Raw genomic sequence first — 13,511 nt, 5'->3', positions numbered from 1 at the left:
TTATTTTTTACCGCTGAGTAGTACTCTAATGCGTACATATTCCACACTTTCTTTATCCATTCTTCCATTGAGGGGCATCTAGGTTTTTTCCAGGTTCTGGCTTTTACAAATAATGTTGCTATGAATATAGTTGAACAAATGCTTTTGTAGTATGATAGGGCATCTCTTGGGTATATTCCCAAGAGTGGTATTGCTGGATCCTGGGGTAGGTTGATCCCGAATTTCCTGAGAAACCGCCACACTGATTTCCAAAGTGGTTGCACAAGTTTGCATTCCCACCAGCAATGGATGAGTGCTCTCCTTACTCTACATCCTCTCCAGCAGAGGCTATCCTTGGTGTTTTGGATTTTAGCCATTCTGACAGGTGTAAGATGGTATCTCAAAGTTGTTTTGATTTGCATTTCCTTGATTGCTAATGAAGTTGAACATGACCTTAAGTGTCTCTTGGCCTTTTGCACTTCTTCTGTTGAGAATTCTCTGTTCAGTTCAGTGCCACATTTTTTAAATTGGGTTAATTAGCATTTTAAAGTCTAGTTTCTTGAGTTCTTTATATATTTTGGAGATCAGCCCTTTGTCTGATGTGGGGTTGGTGAAGATCTTCTCACAAGTCCAGAGAAGCCAAATAACAAGGTAAACCCGAAGAAAAACATTTATAGATCCTCCTGGAATTTGGAAGCAAACAAGATTGCAGGGCAAAAGTTGTGAGTATGAGGGTGGGGACAGGGGTGGGGGTGAGGTTGGGGGAAAGGGGAGAGGGGGAGAGGGAAGGGAGAAGAGAAGGACTGGCAACAGCTTGAGGGAGTGGGAGGGTCGAGATGGAGGAAGGGCGGATATAGGAGCAGGGAAGATACCTACATTAAGGGATCCATTTTACGGTTGGCAAGAGACTTGGCTCTAGAGGGGATAACAGGTATCCACGGGGAGGTGTCCATGGGGAGGTCCCCAGCTAGGTCCTTGGACAGCAGAGGAGAGGGTACCTGAACGGTCCTTGCCCCACTATCACGCTGATGATTATCTAGAATATCACCATAGAATCTTCGTCCGGCGATGAGTGGAGATAGAGACAAAGACCCTCATCAGAGGAACAGACTGAGCTCCCAAGGTCCAGTTGAAAGGCAGAAGGAGGGAGAAGACGAGCTGGACCGGGTCTGAATGAGCATGTGATCAAACCGAACTCGCTGATTGTGGCTGAGAATGGGGGCTTACTGAGAAGTCATTGATAAAAGCACTGGGACTTGTTTTTACGGCATGTTCTGGCTTTTGGGACTCTAGTCTATATGGATGCACAGCTCCTTAGGCCTGGATGTAGGGGGGAGGGCTTTGGACTTCCCACTCTCTCAAGCAGGGTGGGAGAAGGAAGAGGGGATGTGGGGGTGCCGGAGGGGATTGGGAGGAGGGAAGAAAGTGTAAATAATTGAATGGAAAAAGAAAAAAGAAAAAAAATAGGAAAAAAAAATCCTGGTATCTGTTGAGTGTTCCCTGAACTATTGGGTCTCTCTGTGATACATCAATCAACTTAAATGTTAGATTTTGACACCTACACTCTAATAGTTGATGTTTCTGTTTGTTTGTTTTTCTTTCTTTCTCTTTTTACTATAGGGTCAAGAGAAATATAATCTAGAAAGTTGATAAAATATTTGACAGAACACATTACAACGCATTATTAGAGGAAGTTACACATCTGATAGATGCCTCGGCAGAAACTAGTTAGTAAATCTGTTTACAAATGAATACATGAAAGGAATAAAATGTATGGCAACAAACACAGAAACATGTAGGAAATCAAAGCAAACAGTCTTAGAAATATATGTAAATTTAGAAATATACTAGTAGATCAGTAAATTATTTAATTTGTCTTACCTGAAATTTGAAAAGGGAACACTTCCTATGTATTATTCCTTCTAACGATATTAATTAAAATAATTAATTATTGTACGAATACTCACATCTCAATAAAATTGTAAAATATGTCTTGTTTAGAGTTTTATTGGTGTGAACAGAGACCATGATCACAGCAACTCTTATAAAGAAAGACATGTAATTTGGACTTGCTTACAGTTCATTATTTAGTTCATTATTCTCATGGCAGGAAGCATGGTAGCAGGAAGGTAGACATGATGCTGGAGAGGGAGCTCAACTTGTTATCTCCCTATGGGTTGGCAGCAGGATGTGAACTGGCTTGAGTTTCTGAAACCTCAAAGCCCACCACCTACCGATGCCCCTCTCCCAACAAGGACATGTCTCCTAATAGTGCCGCTTCCTATGGGCATAAGCAGGCCTTTTACTTTCACACCTCAACAAGTTAAAAGAATGTTGCTTTTCAACTAAATAAAACCATGCACATATCCTACAGATTTTCCTAAATAATGAATGAAATAATGGATTTCCCAAAAATTTTCCTTAAAGAAATCTCAACAGGAAGGAGTGGTGATGGGCAGAAAGTTCTAGCCTTAGCTGAGAATCTTTTGATATTTAGGCTACACTGGGAGAGGGAGAGGGAGAGGGAGATATCTTTAATAGTGTGGTGAACAATTACCACACTCTAGGATAAGCCCCATGTCAGGAGTACTTTGGAAATTTATATATGGAACACATGCAGATAGACAGATAGATACATGAGAGAGAATACATAAAATTGGCTACATAGGGAGGAAAGGCGTATCTCAGAGGAGTTGCTATGGGGCTGAATATAATCAAATACACTGCATGAAATTCTCCAAAACTTCATAGAAACATTAATTGTAGAAACTGTCCTTAAAATATAGAACCATGTAAAACAGTCAAAACTCATTTTTAAAATATTAGAAAATTCTTCAAAATCTTCTTAAGGAATTAGATTCATATTTACATACCTAAAATTAAAATTCTTGTTTTGAAATACAAAGAATCATAAAAAAACTGACTAACTCATGTGTAATAGATGACATAATTTTACACATTTTTATTGCCACCTCTTATTATTAGTTTTTTGTCACATTTCACTCATGAGAACTGTACAAACATATGGAGACATCTTTCTGATTATAATATACTTATTTGTGGAAACAGTACAAGTCAGTAAGATTAACTTCTCTTAATTTTCCTCAAGCACAGCTCAATAGGTTCACTCTCGCAGTAGAAAATATGGAAAGCTATTTATTTCTACTCTATGCCTCCTGTTTGACCCAGTTGAGATGTTTCCTGCAGGAGGTAGAGTGCTCAAATATTACTAACAAACAAAAGGAATAAAATAGAAATGTTAAAAAGGTCAAAACAAAGCCGATCACTAATGGTTTTGCTGCTCAGTTAAAAATCATCTGGGGACACACTTGGTAGGATCAGCCTCAGCATAAATTATAGAACTAACAAGGGATGGGGTTATTCAGGGAATTGCATGAAACGATAATGAAATACTTGAGAAGTTTTAATGATTAAATATTCCCCAAGGAAAACTTCTGCTGAGCAATCATTAAAAGTATTCCCTGACTTACCTAAAGAATTTTTTGTTAATATTTCCTCAAAGCCTCAAAGATATTCAAATGTGAATAATACTCTTCCTAAAAAGGTAAGTAATGACACCTGTAAGGGGAATAAGAACAGTTATGCCTGAAAACTCTTGGTGGTATATCAAGGCTCCTTCAAAGAACAGTCATTTTTTTTTTCCTTTTTCTGTATAAAGCATACATATTCAAGTAATGGTAAAATCCAAGCTTGTATGGAACACTGTTTGCTCTGGACCTTTTGTGGACAATATTAATTTATTTTTGCAACAATTTTGTATTCATAATTCAAAATGGAAAACTGAGGCTCTGTTGTACAATGTACGTATGCGTTTTAGTAGGCAAGTTGGGAGCATGAGTAGCTAGAATTAACTTCCTTCACAGTACGAATGTCTAATTATCCTCAGTGGTCCCCAAAAGGCCAAGGCATTTTTCCACTTTAGAGAAAAGATGACATGTTAAAAACCCACAAGATTAAATCTGAATTTGACACTCTGGATAATGACTAATAAAATTGCTTACACTTTAAATTATTCTCTGTCACACTGTTACCACTTAACCTGAGAAGAACACACTCATTTACATTCCAAGGGAAGTCTGAGATTTGAATTAAACATAAGTGTACACAAGAAAGGCATCCCGTGATGTTTTCCAGGAAGTCAGCTTCTAAGCACTTATTAACTAATATATTTTCTTGGCAGATAAATGGCAAACAGAAATGCACTCTACTATGGAGAGAAGAAATGGAGTTGAGAGCCAAGACATCAACATTCTTGACTTGATTACAGCAGCAACTTGCATGACCTTGGATGTTTCTGAGCTGTATTTTTTTAAATCTTTCTCAATGGACTTTACTGGCTCTCCCTTCCTGTTTACATTCTCAAAATTATTTTAAAGGGATATCATTATTGAGCTTTCTATGCAAAGATCACACATTCAAACTAACCACATTCAATTAGAACATTTCTTCAACATAGAAAACATATTCGTCCTATTTACTTCCCTTATCAGCTAAGGAATAATGATGGATACAGAAAGAGGGGCCTAATGGCTTCGTGATGCAAAGAATATGAATCATTCTATGTATTATCATTGTAGGTTCACTGCAAACTTTACCTTTGTAGGGTTTTTCAGTACTCCACCACTTAGCAGGTCACACATCACAAATGCATAATGATGGCAGCTTTTATAAGTATTCAAGTAACTCTAATATGACTACTTGGGATATACAGTATTGGAACACTGGCTGCTAAAGAATATTCTCATAATATTGAGCAACCAGCTATTTAAAGGACTTGGGTCTTCGTGTCATCAATAACAATCTACAGTCCCAGAAAAAGAGAAATTGGAAGTGGCCTGATATGGTGTCTATTTACTCCCTAACCTCATGTGTTGTAAATTTACTGCAATTTGTTTTTTGACACCTTTAAAAGGTGATCATTTCTTACCATAGCTGCAATGGTCACATTAAACAAATCCTATCTGATTGCAAAAGAATATGTTAAGAGCTCCCAGGAAACATGTTTGATGGAAAATAGACAGGTTTTTTTTTTCATGTCAGACAAAGATTAGAAGTGATTTACACTCTCAGATGAAAACCAAAAAACAGCTCATTGCCAATCTACCTCTAAACAATACCCACTCCTTGAATCAGCCACGATAGTGACTTGTAGACCACCTCCCAGACATAAGTTGTGCGTAGCATTCTCTTTACCATCATGTCATTTAGCTGCTTCTTGTCACTGCTCATGATTCTGCTGTAAGAATGTCCTTCCTTTTGAAACACAGCCTAATCACACTTCTCTTTCACTATTTCATCAGACATTTTATTTATTTTTCTAGTGTTTTAGTTACTTTTCTATTGTTGTGATAATCATCATCATTAGCAAATCAACTCCCATATTACTTCAAAATATAGCATTATTAGGTTATTCATAACAATCTTCCAGTATCAGACACAAACCTCTTTTCTTATAAGAGTCAGTGTGGGAAAGGAAGTGTAAGAGAAAGCAGCAGGCATGGCAGCAGCAGTATGAAGCCTACAGTTCACAACTTCAAAGAAAAAGCAGGATGCAGAGAAGGGAAGCTAGAAGTAGGCTTTCAATCTCAAAACTTCCTTCTAATGGCTTACTGCATCCAGCCAGAACACAGCTTGTAAACCTCTCCAAATACCTCCAAATTTAAACTGCTAGAAACTATGGAAGACATTGCCATTAAGACCACTACAATGAACAACTGTAGAAAGACATTGTTTAGTGGTACTATTAATTTTCTCTATTCTACTATAGAACATGATCTGTGTAGGGAAATGACTTAGACATAACTGAAAAATCCTATCAGAAAATATTATATATCCCAGATAAAATAATAGAGGAAATAAATAATATTGGAAGATTAATGAGTAACAGATATATAATGTAAAACATGCAGGATTATCTGTGACACTAATAAATTCTGACATTTCATTCACACACACACACACTTAAATTCACTGAATATGTCTGAAATTATTGCATCAAAATAAAGACAAAGAGAAAACTAACAAACTAGCAATGATAAAGTCTCAAGAACAAAATCTGAAGTAGGCAGAGGGGGATTATAAACAAAATTGAAACAAGAAAACATATAGACAAAATAAGACAGAACAGAATAAAAACTTTATGACAGAAAAGAATAAAATGAAACGCGAGTTTTAAGTTAATGATTATTTGCTGGCTAATATGAAATAGACTCATTTTCTAAGTCTAACTTTTAGTGGAAAATCATCTATTTCCAAGACACTATAGCATTTAAGTTTAAAGAAAACTTTACACAATAATTACTGAAAGAAGTTTTCCACTGGGCCAGTCCATATTTAAAAGTTTTTTTTTTTTTAAAAAAAAAAACTAAAAAAATTACATTTATTCAATTTTAAGTTAAATATATACTAAATAGTATAAAAAGAAATATGTTCATGAAAGTAGCTTGTTTTGCTATAAATATTTTATGTTTGTTTTTGGTTTTGGTTTTGTCAGGACAAGGTTTCATTATGTGTACTTCAAGCTGGCCTGAAACTTACTGTGTATATCAAGTTGTCCTTGAACTCAGAGAGACCTAGCTTTTATCATACAAACACAAGCAACTGGAACATCACTATATATTATAATAATGAATAGTAGAGTTGGAAAGCACAAAATGGGAGAGGAATCTTAGTTACTAGAATCTACCCGCAGCCAGGAAATGATCAGAAATGAAATGCAACTAAGCTATGTAAAATCAGTGTGAGCTCGTATCATGAATACCCCATGAACATTTACATTCAATTCTCACTGGTTCACACAGATATAAAAATCTATTATTTTATCAGAGAACAGCTTTATTTCATAATTTTTCATTCATGCATTCTCTATTTAAATATGTCACCAATATCGCCAATATGGACAGGCTCTCTGGATCCATACAGCACAGGAGGTCGAAGACAGTAACAGGCTTACCTCTGTTTTCATGAGCTGTGCTGGCTGAAGACATCCAGAAGCATCCTGAGGAGCAAGTATATGGTGGAGAAATGAGTAAGAAAGAGCAATTCTACTCTTTCTAGTTACTACCATAGAAAGAGGCAACTGAAGAACTGAAGGCGATTAGGAAAAGGTGCTCTGCTAAGGGACATGGCTACCTGAGCCAGGGCATGAATTGATATCCATGAACCATGTTGCCACCAAAGGCTACAAAGATGGGTCTTTGCCACCACTTTAGGCCATGTTCAAATTGATGGGGAAGCTCAACCAATCACATCTGGTTAGGGTGTGGCCGCCTGGAGCCCAAGTAGAAAAACCGGGAGACACAGGTGTGCGCCCTCTCTGCGCACGCCGTACCTACCGGATTTCAGAACTCCCATTCTTATTTTCTAAGTTTCCCCTCTTTAACCATTGAAGTATTCCTGTTATTGAGCTAGCCTGGTTACTTATCGTAATGACCTAATTCGCCAACATCGTATCTCAGAGCCAAGATGCAGCTGAGCAATAACTATTGAAATTGATTTTTATTTGTTTTCTTTTTACTTACCATTTAAAACCTTTTGGGTGGTGACCCCTCAGGGATGTGGGGCAGATATGGAGGTAATGGGAAATGAGCAGGATTGAGATGCATGATATGAAATTCTCAAAGAAACAATACAAATAGGTTGAAAATTAAATATATAGGATTGTATTTTTTATTTTTATTGACTACATGGGAAATTCACTCCATATACCATGCTTACACTCATTTCCCAGTCCTCCTATGTCTGTCTTGCAATTCTGTGACCTCCCCGTAAAATGCAATTACTCATTTGAATAATGTTGTGGAATCTTTGTTTACACTGTGTGAAAATGTGTTACTGTGATTCGTTTAATGCAGAGCTACATAGACAAAAGACAGGCAGCAGAGACGAGGAGGAATTTCTGGGGAGAGAGAAAACTCTGGGGAAAAAAGACAGTGTCAACAATCACATGTGGAAGAATCATGGTGACCACTACAGAGATGAGGTAATGAACCTTGTGGAAGAATATAGATTAAAAAAATATGAGTTAATTTAAGTTACAAAAACTAGTTAGGAACAAGCCTAAGGTAAGGCCAAGGTTTCGTAATTAACAGTAAGTTTTCTGTAATTATTTGTGAGCTGGTGGCCCAAAGAAAAGTCCGACTCCAGAGTAAACTCTTCAAGAGTTTTGTCCAATGTACATATTCTCATAGGCAAAGTATAAAATATTCAGTTCTTGAACTTGATAGACAATTTGTTGTTATTTAATTCTAAAATTTCTGCTTTATTTGTAGTATAATGACCTGTGGCTAAATTCTGTTTCTTAGTTCTTAATGTAATGAAGAACTTTTAAAATGTTTTTTCAATACCAGAGATCTAATGTAGAATCTCTATTAGGTAAGAGCCTACAACTGTGCTATTTCCTAAACTCTTTTCAATAATGTATGTTTGAAATAGAATTTAACTAGGATATAAAGTTGGCCTTGGATTCGCTTCCTACATATCTTACTGAACAGAAATTCAATGGTACCATGAAGTATCAATTAAATGGCTTCCCTATATTTGTGATGTATTTTCCTTGTGTATGTCTGTTGAAAATTCTGATATAGTTTGGATATGTATAATATGCTAATTTTGATCAGTATGAATGTATTTCTTGAATGTGGTTTCAGATTTTATATTTACATTCTGAAATTTTTATTTTAATGCTGTGTAATTTATCTTTATTTACTTCTATATTTGTTACGTCTGCAACCTGTTTAAGATTGTACTCTAACGAGATTGTACATGTAGTTGTCTTTTATTTTTTTAAATAATTCCAGGGCTACCAGAAATGGGTTCCAGAAATTTATGCAGTAAGATGTCAGGACAAAAGGATACTCAGATTTTCTTTATTAACATTACATTGGCTGGGTGGTGGTGTCACATGCCTTTAATCCAAGCATATGAGTCAAAGGCAGAGGCAGGTGGATCTTTGTGAGTCTGCAGCCAGCCTGATTTACAAGAGCTAGTTCCAGGACAGGCTCCAAAGCTACAGAGAAAACCTGTTTCAAAACTCCAAAAAAAAAGACAAATAAAATAAAAACAAAAAAAAAAGAAAAAACATTGAATTAACTTTTTAAAATTTCTAAGAAACATGTGTTTATTTATTGGTAAATTTACTTATTGTTGTTTTTATTGATTTTTTTTCATATTCTGATAGTTGTCAAGAAAATTTCATTTTTTTCTCTTATTTTATTGATTTTTATTAAGCTCTACTTTTTTCTTTGCTGCCCTCCCTCCATCTTCCCTCCCCTTCATCCTTCTCCCATGGTCTCCATGCTCCCAATTTCCTCAGGAGATCTATGTATATCTCTTTTAGGGTCCTCATTGTTGTCTATGTTCTCTGGGATTGTGATTTTTAGTCTGGTTTTCTTTGCTTTATTTAATGAAAATATTATATATGGAAACTATTTGTAGTAAGGAGCTGCTTGTAGGAGAAGGCCGCTTGTTCATTCGGGCTGCCAAAAACCAAAATAACCACACATAAACTATATTATTAAAATCACTGCTTGGCCCATTAGCTCTAGCTTTTTATTGGTTGACTCTTACATCTTAATTTAACCCATTTCTGTTAATCTGTGTATCGTCACATGACTGTGGCTTACTGGATAATGTTCCCTCTGGTCTCGTGGGGCTATATGGCTTATTTCTGACTCTGCTTCTTTCTCCCAGTATTCAGCTTAATTTTCCCTACTTAGCTTTGTTCTTCTATAGCTCTGCTATAGACCAAAAGCAGTTCATTTATTTATCAATGGGAATTATAGCATAAAGAGGGAAATCTCACATCAACTATTCAACCTTAAGTTAACAATTATCATATAGCTGGTATAATTTTTTTAATTTTGCAATAATCACTGAAGGTATAGTTCTGTGTAATTTTAGGTTTATCCGTGGAGAAAATTATACTTAATTGTTAAAAGGCCTCACATATCTAAAATTAGCTCCATAAAGGAGCTTATGGCTATTCCTACTGGAAGATCTATTGTGGCAAATATTAGAATAGCTAATTCTATGAAATTATATTGGAGCTCTTTTTCTCTGTGCATTCACCTTCCCTCTCTGTTCTCTGTGGGTTTTATGCTACAGAAGTTTTATCCATTAATTATAGCATCTCCAGATTTCTATGATCCATTGTTACAGGATGAAATCTCCAGAAATATGTTTTACTATCATCTTTAACATGGATGGTAACAACTGCTCTTGCCCATGTAGTCATCACTGGGGGAAAAAAAAGCTTCAGAGTATTTTGAGGCTTGGGAATAAGTTTTGGCGCTCTTCTGAAAAAAAATAAAATAAAAAAAGGAAAGAAAAAGAAAAAAATTCCCCTCTAGGGTCTGATCTTTTTTGCTAGGAGCTCACATTAGTGTTTCCCCAAAAGACTGTATATTTTAGCACAATTTTCTACATTTTGGATAAGCACTTGCTCAGTAGGATATCTCCTGTAACTTTATAGATTTTAGCCCCTTTTGATTTTTATTTTATTTTACTTTTTTCCCCTCTTGATTTTTAAATCATTATTTGTATACAGAATAAGAACTGTGATGATTCTTACCTTATTATATTCATTGGCATTGTAAGTAAAATAAAAATTCAATATAATGCAAAGTGGCTTTCTCAAAGAATCTTTACCTACCCAAGCCTCACCAAAAAATAAAAGTAAAAACTCAAGCTTGATCAAGACCCTTAGTTTCTTTTTTGTATTACACTAAAATATAAAAGATATCTTTGTAGGTTGTCATAGAAAGGAAACATAATAAAATGAAAAGGGAAGAAAAGATAGAAGAGGAATAGAAATGGAGAGAGGAAGAAAAACTTCAAAATTTGAATAAACAATTGAAAACACATGAATCATAAATATGCTACCTAAAATAGATGCTTTATTTTCAGACATTTAGTTTTACTTTGCTATTGTATTATTCAGTCAAAGAAGGTATTACATTGGCAGAATTCAAATTAACATTTTTAGCGTACTCAAAGACAGAAGTCAAACAACTGTTTACTCTAGATAACACTTTCTCTTGTCTTTTTATTCTCTAGTGACTAACCTCCATTACCTATGGATTTCTCCAGCTTCTCTCAAAGTCAAAAACACTGCGTGTACCTGAATGTTATTTATTGAAGCTTTCATTCTTCGGCTAATGAAAGTTTCTCTTAGAACTAGCTAACCTGAGATAACCTCTCCATTTTCTAAACGTCTATATTATCATTCTCTATAAAAATTTACTTTAAACAGACAAAGTAATGTGGATCTCTGTTTTATCCTTAAGATCGTTGTCTGCATTGATCCACAAAGAAGCGAGGAACAAGAGTGGGGAACACAGTTCAAGTTGGTTGTGTGTATGATGGAGACAGCCCTCTGGGAGAAAGTCTTCAGTGAGTCAGCTGAACTTTATTCTGGAGTATAAGAATATAAAGGATTGGGAAGCCTGGGGACAAACTTAATTTCCATTAAGTGGCATGTTCCTATTATATAGATTAATGGAAGAACAGCTCTATCAAAATGGCTAGACCATTTTCCTAACTATCCTCTGTGTCATCAGGGGAATAGTATTTGCAGAGATGAGTGTCAAGGATTACCCCTGAGATAAATCAGGTATCCTAGGCCTAAAAACATCCTTCAGATAAGATTAAGTAGAGAGCAGGAACCTTTTCTGGGAAGGGAGGGATGTTGCTGAGATTTTGGAAAAAGCTTCCAGACCATGAGAGACTGTAACCTTGACAAGCTAACAATGCCTTCCAACAGCAACATATCCAGAGGTTCAAGAAGAAATGCATATTCGGTTTAGGAAACATTACTTTGCTTGTTTTTTTGTCATCACAAATTATTGGAGAAGTACACAATTTTTTTTCCTTTTTATTTATTTTTTATTCTTTTTTAATTAAAATTTCCACCTGCTCCCCGTTTCCCATTTCCCTCCCCTCCTCCCAAATATTGCCCCCTCCCCCCACTCCCCTCCCCCTATCCCCACTCCTCTTCTCCTCCCCCCACACCATTCCCCCTCCCTCTCGATACTGAAGAGCAGTCCAAATTCTCTGCCCTGCGGGAAGACGAAGGTCTTCTATCTACGTCCAGGAAGGTGAGCGTCTAAACAGGCTAAGCTCCCACAAAGCCAGTTCATGTATTAGGATCGAAGCCTAGTGCCATTGTCCTTGGCTTCTCATCTGCCTTCATTGTCCGCCATGCTCAGAGAGTCCAGAATCAACCCATGCTTATTCAGTCCCAGACCAGCTGGCCTTGGTGGGCTCCCAATAGATCAGTTCCACTGTCACAGTGGGTGGGTGCATCCCTCGTGGTCCTGATTTCCTTGCTCATCTTCTCCCATAGAAAATTTTGCTATGTGGAGTTTAAATTAGAATTGAAAACCTATATAATGTATATCTTAGTCACTAATCTTTTGCTATGAATTGACACCAGGATTAGAGTAACTCTTAAGAGAGTAAAGATTTACTAGGGGAAAGGGATCGATTACAGTTTCAGAAAATTAATTTGTTATTATAATGTGTAGAAAGAAACAAGCATGGCACTTGAAAAGTAGTTGAGGCTTGTGTCCTGACCCAGAGAGAGAAAGAGAGAGAGAGAGAAAGAGACTGGGCCTGTCATAGATTTGAAACCTAAAAGCCTACCCCCAGGGCTTCACTTCCTTCGGGCCAGCCTCCTAATCCTTCTCAAATAGCACCACTCCCAACTGACTAAATATGAAAATGTATATGAGTGGTCTATGAAAGCTGTTCGTATTAAAGCCACGATAATGGGCATTATATTGGGAGATTGTTATGTGTAGCTAGAGCTCACCAAGTAGCTGTCTCTGGATTCTAGGTCTTCAACTTGAATTTCAGATATAAGCATGCTTATCTCCTGAGTCTTCCAATATTCCTTTTTTTGGAAATGATCCAGTCCCATTCTGACTGCAGAAGATTGTCTTACCTTCTTCATTCAATTTCTTTGGATGTTGTGAAGACCCTATTTAATATTATCTCCATCTGTGGCTATTTGTTGTTTTGCTCAGAAGTCTCAGTTTAGTCAACACTCTTTTCTTAACTGAAAATCTATTAAGATATCTAGCTATCTTCCTTTAAGGGGTTTTCACAATTGACTTCTGCAGGATGTTTGAATAACTGATTTGATAGTGTTTTGGTATTGGTCTGTCTATTACCTACCTATTATTAACTATTTAATTTTTTTTGAAATGTTTGGATTACTGGGTCTTGAGGAAGGTTGTTTCCTAATGTTCTGAGAAATCACCATACTGATATCCAAAGGGACTGTACCAGCTCTCACTCCCACAAGCAATGTAGGCATGTTTCCTGTACCCCACATCCTCTCCAGCTAAGTTGTCCTCAGTGTTTTTGATCTTGGCCATTCTTACTGGTTTAAGATGGAATCTCAGAGTTGTTTTGATTTGCATTTCTTTGGTGGCTAAGGATATTGAACATTTCCTTAATTGTCTTTCATCCATTTTATATTCCTCAGTTGAGAGTTTGCTGTTTAGGTT

The sequence above is a fragment of the Chionomys nivalis genome, chromosome 15, assembly GCF_950005125.1.
Source record: "Chionomys nivalis chromosome 15, mChiNiv1.1, whole genome shotgun sequence".
NCBI classification, from domain to species: domain Eukaryota; kingdom Metazoa; phylum Chordata; class Mammalia; order Rodentia; family Cricetidae; genus Chionomys; species Chionomys nivalis.
The sequence above is the reverse complement of the archived record's forward strand: the minus strand, read 5'-3'. Positions refer to the sequence as shown.